Source organism: Adiantum capillus-veneris, chromosome 8 (assembly GCF_014529385.1).
Source record: "Adiantum capillus-veneris isolate H3 chromosome 8, ASM1452938v2, whole genome shotgun sequence".
NCBI classification, from domain to species: Eukaryota; Viridiplantae; Streptophyta; class Polypodiopsida; order Polypodiales; family Pteridaceae; genus Adiantum; species Adiantum capillus-veneris.
In genome coordinates this window covers 97577874-97587352 of record NC_140938.1, presented here as the reverse complement: position 1 = coordinate 97587352, position 9479 = coordinate 97577874, and positions in this window count along the sequence as shown.

Below are 9479 nucleotides of genomic sequence, written 5' to 3'. Positions count from 1 at the left end.
GTCTGGTTTGTTCTAAGTAACCATTGTCGATACATAGATTTTCTTTAGTTTCTTCACCTTGAGATTGATGTTGCTCATCATTTTAACCTTATTTTGATTCCTCTTCCATTGTACTGATGTGATCTTGGTTTTCGATAAACTTTGTGGTAGCTCTTCATCCTCGTGTTGATTGTTGTACAAGCATTGTGAATGATTCACTCACTTTGAGTTCTAAGGAGATTTTTTCTTGTGAAGAGCTTTATCTCAACACCGCGATCTCCAAAATGGAACGATCTAGAATGCTTTAACCAATATTCTAGAGAGACTCAACACCACTAACCAAACTTCAATGTGATACCTTGGTGTATCATGATAGTCGAGAATGTGCTCAAGTTCATGCGGTTGGATTGGAGGTCTAATGAAATCAACCAAAATTTGCTGGTCAATGACATTGTCATCCCTATGGAATTGTTTATGTAAACCGACTTACATAAAAAATCGGATGAATACGAGAGTGTGTAGGTAAAGATAGTTTGTAATTTTTATCTCCAACTCGCTTGAGTATCTTGAAAGGCCCACAATATCTTGGAGATAATCTATGTTGGCATAGTTTTTAGACTTTTTTAATGTTTTGGCAAGCATAAGATACCTCTTCTCCTTCCATGAAATTACTTGCCGACATTTCTCATCAACATACTTTTTGTATCTATCATGTGCTTGTCAAACATTTTGACAAGCAAGTTTCAACATATCCATGTTATGCTGGAGAAAATCCTTGACTTGCTAAAGTTTCTCAATTACTAACCCCACCATAATTGGTGATCTAGGTTGAAAACCATATATAAGCATGAAAGGACTAAAACCAAGCATTGTCACATGCTTTGCACTATTGTATACAAACTCTAGAATAGAGGGATAATCTTCCCAATCTTTTTGCTAATGTATGCTCTTAGCATATCCTCTAGCACCTGATCAACACATTTTGTCTAACCATCCATTTTTGGATGATCAGCAATACTGATGTTGAGTTGTATACCCAATCTTTTAAACACAACCCTCCAAAAATTATTGTTAAAAACTTCGAATCACAATCACACAAAAAATTGTTGGGCAACCGATACAGTCTATATAGATTGTCAACAAATAACTTGTTTTAATTGTGTATTTGGTTGGAATAAATTTGCAAAGTTTAGTCAACCGATCTACTACCATCCATATTGAGTCATGACCTTGTACACTGGTTGGAAAACCTACAATAAAATCCATAGAGATACTATCCCATTTACCATTGGGAATCTCCAACGGATGTAAGAGACCTCCTGCTTTCAGGCGCTCTGCTTTATTAAGTTGACATTTTTGGCAATGCAAGACAATGTCTTGAGCATACCTGTATAAACCTGGCAATTAAATTATCACCGTAATAAGTTTTCTTTATGCTTGGGTGCCCTACACTAGGACTATCATGACATTCATAAAGAATTTAGTGCCTAATATCTACGTCCATTGGTACACAAAATCTCCACTTTTGGAGTAGGTACCCATCATTTATGGAAAATTTCTTCTATCTCTACAGCTCATCACTCAACAGAGGAGAACTAGGCATGGAGGAAAAAGGCACACTGCTAGGATTGAAGTGAGAAGGATCCCTCCTTTTCACATGGGTCCACACTTTGGAGTATGTTTCATCATGCTCATAACTTTCCTTTTAAGATTCCAAAAACTCACTTCGAACCTCTGTAAAAAGAAGAGAGTTGATGTGAGGCATATGGCTAAGAGCATCGATCACCACATTGTAGCATCCTTTATAAATATCAGCCCATGTGGCTTTTGGACCCTTCAAATCAGTTTGTTGTGAAAATTATTTTATACTTTAGTGGTCGAACACAATTTCAAACTGAGTCCCATACAAATAATGTCGCCACATTTTTAATGCAAATAGTTACATAGAGTTACTTTCATAAGGAGGGTAATTCGGTTGTAAAGAATCAATGCTTTTAAATGCAATTGGCCTTCCCTCCTGCATAAGGACTGCTCCAATAGCACAATTACTAGCATTCCTTTCTAGCAAAAATGGTTTCATAGGGTTCACAATAGCCAAAATAGAAGCTCTAGCTAATGCGACCTTAAGAGCATCAAAACTTTGCTATTGAGTTTCTCCCCATTGAAAGGTTTTCCCCTTGGATTTCAGTTGGTCAATCATAGGAATAACAATACGAGCATAGTATCGATAAAAACCTGCAAATCCCAAGAAAATATGAAGCTCTTCTAGGATTTGGGAGAAGACCTTCTCCTAATGGCATCGGATTTGGATTTATCCATATAGATTCCGATGGCTGAAATTACATGCCGAAAATAGTGAATCCTGTCCTTGAGAAAATTACACTTGGATTCCTTGGCATATAACTTTGTTTGGCCTTAGAAATTCAAACACCTGCTTAGATATTTGTAAGTGGGCTTCCTCAGAGGCGCTATACACGATGATGTCATTGAGAAAAACGATGACAGACTTGCCCAGATATGGTTTCAAAAGACACTGTCGATAAGCGTCATAAAAGTAGCTAGCGCAACCCAAAGGACATAACCAAAACTCATAGTGTCCAAAACTTATTTGGAAAGTAATTTAGGGTATATCAGCAAGCCTAATACGTACTTGATGATACCCTAACCACAAATATATCTTTGTAAAAATACGATCATGTGTGAGCTTAACAAATAACATTAGGAGAAATATGAACCCTCTAGGGGCCCTTTGGGATTAAGGTTAATTAGAGGCCAGCCAATAGGAAGAGGGTGGTGGACACACTCTACAACTAGGAAGAGCTAGGTGTGTCATAGTTTGTCCCCTCTTTCCCTTCGTTTGCCTAGGTCAAAACAACCTTTTAGAGGAGAATACCATGCTCTTACAAGCCTTTAAAACCTAGAAAAGGGGGTGTGATAGTGAGGTGACAGTTGGAAAAGTGAAGATGACATGATGGTACAATGTAATTTGAATTGGGGGGGGGGGGGGGGGCGGGGGGCTTCAATCTCAACCATTAGATCCTTTTTTCATCCAATGGATATCATCAAAAGGCGCCTTTCAACCTCCACCCTTCATCTTGAGTGAGATCTAGTGGCTAGGATGGGCTCCCCTCTCTTCAAAATGCGCCTTTTCACCTCCTCCCTTGATCTTGATTGAGATCCAAAGGCCGAGATTGAGCCCCCACTTCAAATGGCGCCTTTCAACCTCCACCCTTGATCTTGTGCAAGATCCAATGGTCAAGATTGCACCCCCACATCATATGGAGCCTTGCTCTTTTACCCATTAAACAACTTGCACCTTCCCCTCCAATTAACCAATGGTCCATCTTCCAAGGCCTATTAAATATGGGCCAAAGACCCCACTAGTCAGTTTCTTTTGAAAACTGACATATTCTAGCTCAAAACCACTAAGAGGTTTTTTGTGTCCCCTTAACCCCCTACCAATTAGAAACTTAATCCCAAACCTTACAAGGCCCCAAAGAAGTCCAATATTTTCCTAGTGAATGCATCTAGGCAATAGATACTTGTTCTTAGCAGTAACCGCATTCAAGCCATGGTAGTCTATGCACATGCCCATTTTTATTCATCTAAGAAACATATAATGGTAATCACATTCAGGCCATGGTAATCTATGCACATGTGTATACTACCATTCTTTTTCTTCACCAACAAAACAAGAGAAGCTCATGGTGAAGAATAGGGTTGTATAAACCCTCTACTCAGGTAGTCAACAAGCTCACATCCCACCTCAATATCCTTATAATGATTCATTCTATAAGGTGGATTACTAATATACTTACTACATGCAACCACGTCCATGCCGTGTTGCACAACACATGTCGGTAGTAACCTTGGTGGAAAATTGTTTGGAAACACATCCTTGTATTCCATTAACAATCCTTTAAATTTACTAACAACATTTGCTTATTCTAGTTGTACAAAAGTAGCCATAGATGGGAGAGAAGAGAGGGAAGAATATGATGTTGACGAACTGGCATTTAAAACATTACCAACATTTGACAAAAAATGACACAAGTAACATAAAAAGAGTTCTCCTATTTCATCTTGAGAAGAGAGATTCATAAGCTCTGATGTACAAATAAGTGGTGATCCTTCTTCCCTAATAGCAACACATGCACGCCATTGGATTCGAACATCAAATTATTATGCTCGTAAGCTAATGATGACCCTAACCCATATAACCACTCCCGACTAAGTATCACATCTGCTTGATCCATAATCATGACTTGTAAAATTTAAGGATGTATGATACCTTTGAATCTCCAGAGGTACATCCTTTACTTATGTCTTTTCAAACTCTTCATAAAATAGATGGCCCCAAGTCCACTTGGGCATCTTGGACGCATTGAATGCACTTATGATTTTTTATTGGGATCATCATGTATACGTACCTGCACTATAGCTTCCTCAAGCGTCTTGGGGTCCTGGGTTTTAACGTGCTTCTTAAGCTCTGGTGTTTACCCATGGATCAACTCATGCACTTGCTGGAAGGAATCTAGATCCTCCAACTTGAGAATCACGTTACGACAATGCAAGATATACTCTAGTAGTTTTGTATGATGATGCATAGAGAACTTGTCCCATGCAGACCAATTTTAGGTTGCTTCATTTGTGGATATAAATTATTTTTTCTAAATACATCCTAAAAAAAAAAGGCTTCCCATGTCTGTGGTATGATGCCCTTCTCTTTGAGCGGCATCCACTATTTATATGCCTTACCCTCTAGTTAGCCTTGTTTGAAATGCCTTGACTTCTTTTGGAGTGCATCTAAGATTATGAATACCATCCCATTTGCTTAAGAATATTCACAGTATCTTCGTTGCTCTCTTTTTTTTCCCCCCCCAAAAAATCGATGGCTTGGTATTCTTTAAAAAAGTCATCCACCTCTTTTTGAGAGAGAAGGTGCAACTCCTCTAGATTGGAGCCTCGATCCTACAGACCAGGGGTGCTCTTGCTAGGCACAGGGGTCAAAGAAACCCTAGTCTATTCACTAATTGGTCCCTTGGTCAACTACTGCATGGATTGCACAATCATATTAGACACCTTGGTGACATTCACACTCAACTATGCAAAATTGGACTATAAAACAGTCATACGTGTTCGTAGTGTACTAAATTCTTGGATGTCAAGCAATTCGATGTTGTCATCAAGCCTAGTTGCCGTGCGAGCACCGCAACAACAGTCATAATTGGTACATGGTTCTCAAAATCAAAAGTATGATGTATGTCAACATCCGAATCCATGGCGTAACATGCTATGCGAGAAAAAAGGAATGAGTTGTTACAAAAACTGCTTAGCAAAGCTAAAGAGTAATCATTGAAGAGAAAGCGCAAAAGAAAGCGATTAGCCTTGCTAAATTGAAGTCCTCAAATTAAGATAAATTTTTGATGTTGATTTTGAATGTCCAAATGCCTGGTCTGCCAAAAAAGCTTTCCGAAAACCATTGAAATTAACCTTGTCAATTTTGATGAATAAAGAGCCTGTGAGTCTGATTGAGCAAGAAGATCTTTACTCAATATGTATTGTCGTCTTTGACTTATACAAATATTTTGTCAAAAAAAGAAAGATTCAAGACCCAAAAGCATTTTGCGAATTAGAAAATTCCTACAGCAAGAAGTTGGTGTCGTTGGAGCCGATTGCCACGCTCATAAGATCTTGCTAATGCTCGCGTTTGGACACAAGATCTCCAAGAGATGGCAACTAAACACGACGACATAGGGAGAGGGAGAAAATATCATAGCATGCAAACGAGAGCTTGAGGGGGGAAGCTCAAGAAGCTTGTTATGCTCCAAACTTTGGCATGACCTAGTAGAGAGAGAGAGAGAGAGAGAGAGAGAGAGAGAGAGAGAGAGAGAGAGAGAGAGAGAGAGAGAGAGAGAGAGAGCTTGATTTTGTGCAAGCTGATGCCACATTTTCCGCCCCACATGCAAGCCTTGCTGAGAATAGACCACGACTTTCCCAAAACAACTCTGATGCCAATGTGATCTTGATGTGTAAAACTTGTCTCTCTTCCCAATCTCTTGCCCTTTTATAGGAAACCCCCAAGCTTGGTTCACACTGGCCCCTGACCTACAAACTTCAAATACGAAACAAATTTCAAATAGTAATCAAGGAGCTAAAAATAACAGATTCAAATGATAGGCAACCGGAATGAACAACTAGATGTGTATTTAGATTCAAATAGTAATTCAAGTACAAGAGTTCAAAGAACAACGCTTTGGAATAATTAACCTGGTCAATACGATGATACAAGGGTTAGCACTATGTGCCCCTAAGCTCTATAAGATGCGAGTGTTTAGAGTTACAAAAGATACAAGAGTCAAAATCCCAAAATGTGAGTAGTGGGTCCATATCCTTGCTTATGTGCTTAACAAAAGTAATGTAAATTGAGAAGGATACTCTTGAATTTAGCGTGGGATGTTTTATATATGGTGGAGCACGAGAATCATAATGAAGGAGGATCTTCTTTTCATAATAAAGGCTATGCGACTTTCCATTCTAGCAAGCATGAATCATTCGGGTGTTATGTTTGTGGCTAAGTCCTCTTTGCAACCCATCTTAGTGCAAAAATGGTACAATGGGCACTACATTATCTTGGAAAATTTAGTATCTAAAGGAGCTTCTTTGACTTGTCAGGCTGTATGGGGCTAATGTTGGATGTGAACAGCCTTTTCTTTTGGCTTCTCTTGTTGGGAAGGCCGGGGATTGTTATGGGTGGCTATAATGTATGTAGTCATCTTTTGAAATCTCTTACCCACATGTATCGATGAATACACTAAAGTGTAGGGCATGGTCGAACTTCTAATGTGATTTTCTTCAACAAGAGCCATGGTATTTGCTGCATCATGATGACCCATGTTACTTATTCCAATCAATAGAGTATTCCACTACAAGTAGACAATTGGATAGGAGGTATGTTATGCATAATGATGGTTTATTACCTAAGGTTTTGGCTTACGACTGTGAGACATGAACATGGTCTCTCATACTACTTTCCTCTGGTGTTCCAAAATATTGCAATAGTCCATGTATATGTTTAAAAACTTTCTTGCAAAGGCCCCTTTGAAGTTCAATAGCTCCTTTAAGAAGCACTTTGTGTTCAAAGGCTATAGCTTTGGGATCATTGAAAACTTTACTATCGTATTCCCATCTTTTGGAATTTAGTTTAGGATATATGTTCCCGATGTCCAAAGGGAGGCACAAAATATGGTATTTACAATACATATATGCGACGTCAACAATTGAGCAAGCCTTGTTGGATGCTACTCATGCCAGGATTGTTGTAGATACCACCATGAAACTTTGCTTTTTGGTTGTTGAATGCAACCAAACACATTATTGATTTGTGCATGATTGGCTATCAAAAAGCTAGAGTGGCAACTATCACTCTATCATTTTGGGGCAATAGTTTATAAAACAATTGCTTCTATTATGACTTGCATCCCATGCATGGGTGTGAAAAAATTGCTAGGTTGCAAAATGATGTAAGAGACATGCTTGTGGATCCCCCTCTTTGATTTTATGTGCCATGCCGATTGTGAATGTTGAAGAGCATCTAGGAACTTGACGTTTGACTTAGTGGAGGCCCATGCGACATATGATATGGCTGCTACTCTTGAGGCTATTATAGCACATGAGATTAAGATGTAGTGTGTCAATCACCCATTAAGAAAATATGAGCCCTAGGATGGAATAGACTTACTCATGAATTGTTCATTCAAATTGCTAATGCTTTTGAAGTACCCACTTACAAACCTTTGTTAGCATGTTTGGCTTTTAGCACGTTGCTGAATTTTGAGAAGATTCAGTTTATTAAGTTGTTTCCCAAGGTTCCTTCTCCATGCAACTTTAAAAAGTGGCGGCTTGATTCGTTGTTGCGGGGAACTTATAAGATCTTCACAAAGGATTGATAATCGATTCTATCAACTTCTATCACAAGTCATTCACCCATCACACTATGGATGTGTAAAACGATGCAATATTTCCTTGTTGGGGGGAACTTATAAGATCTTCACAAAGGATTGATAATCACTTCTATCAACTTCTATCACAAGTCATTCACCCATCACACTATGGATGTATAAAAGGATGCAATATTTTGCACAATATTCTTAATGTTCAATTGGGTATGCTAAAACCCTCAATCAATAGGTGGTGATGGTTGAGTTGGATTTGGAGAGAGCCTTTGATCACCTTAGCTAGTCGTACATTGACAAATTGATGCACGCTATGGGTTTTGGCTCCTGCATGTCCAATATTAAACACATAATCAATGCAAGTTTCATCTTTCATTTCATGACGAATGGTAGTGTCACAAACCCCATATCTCCCACTAGGTAGGATTGTCCTCTCAACCCATTGCTTTCACTCCATATTAGTGTTTCTTTCTTATTTGGCACTGCATAATGGGATTGTGGGCCTTTTTGTACCTTTAGGGAAACAACTTATTGGCCAAGCATTGACTAAAGCTCGTTTATGTTCTTTAAGGAAAACAAAGAAAATTTGGAGTAAGCAATGCAAGCATGATCTACCTATGCACATTCTACCCTTATCAATTGAAAAGAGGAGCATTTGCAAGCCTTGGGGTGATAAGGAAATGTAGTGCATTGTTATACCTTGGAGAAGACATTAGACTTAGCATTCATACTCATCCTCTTTGCCAAGAAGATATGGGTCTTTGTTTCCTCAATCTAGTTCATGTGGCTATGAAGCTTTTGCCCCTCTTGATTGGGATTTTGTAAAGCATTGTGATGCATGTCATTCTCAACCTTCTCAATTGCTTTAGAATATGCTTTATTATTGGGGTTTCGAGCATAATAGTACCGGTACACCAACAATAACAATGCCGTTTTTGGCTCGTCCCAAAGGGGTAAGGCCTTAGTGATGGTTTTCCTTTTTGCTAATGAAAAATGGGAGGTAATTTTAAAAGAAATTTTGAATTGTTTGAAACTGATTGTTTTTTGATTGGCTGATGAAGTTAGTGGTGGATAACTTGCATGAATGAGATCTTGAACATATGCATCAAAAGATGCACCCAACCATTTATTAAAGATATGAACTATCGACTCGTGAAAATCTCATGCAATTTTGGCAAGGCAGTCAGGACTCAAGGTATCAAATGAGGAGCTATCAGGTGCACCAGGAGTGGCAGGTTGTCAGCTAGCAAGGAGGTGGAGAAAGGTGAGGTTGATGATGATAGGGCGACAACATTGGCCTCGTCGCAATGCAACACATAGACAAGTACCGAGTAGTGGAGGATCATGAAGGCTGTGGATCGGTGATGATGTGAAGCTAGCGGGGCGATAGTTGTTGTAGGGCAGGAATAGGAGCGCACAAAATTGGCAGTTCTCTCAAGGGTAGAGCCATCGACTAGATGCATGAGGGGGTGAGAGGATCATCGAAACTGTGGGGCACAGGTAAGTGGAATATCGGCTGCAATCCAAGGTGAGGTGGTGGTTCCT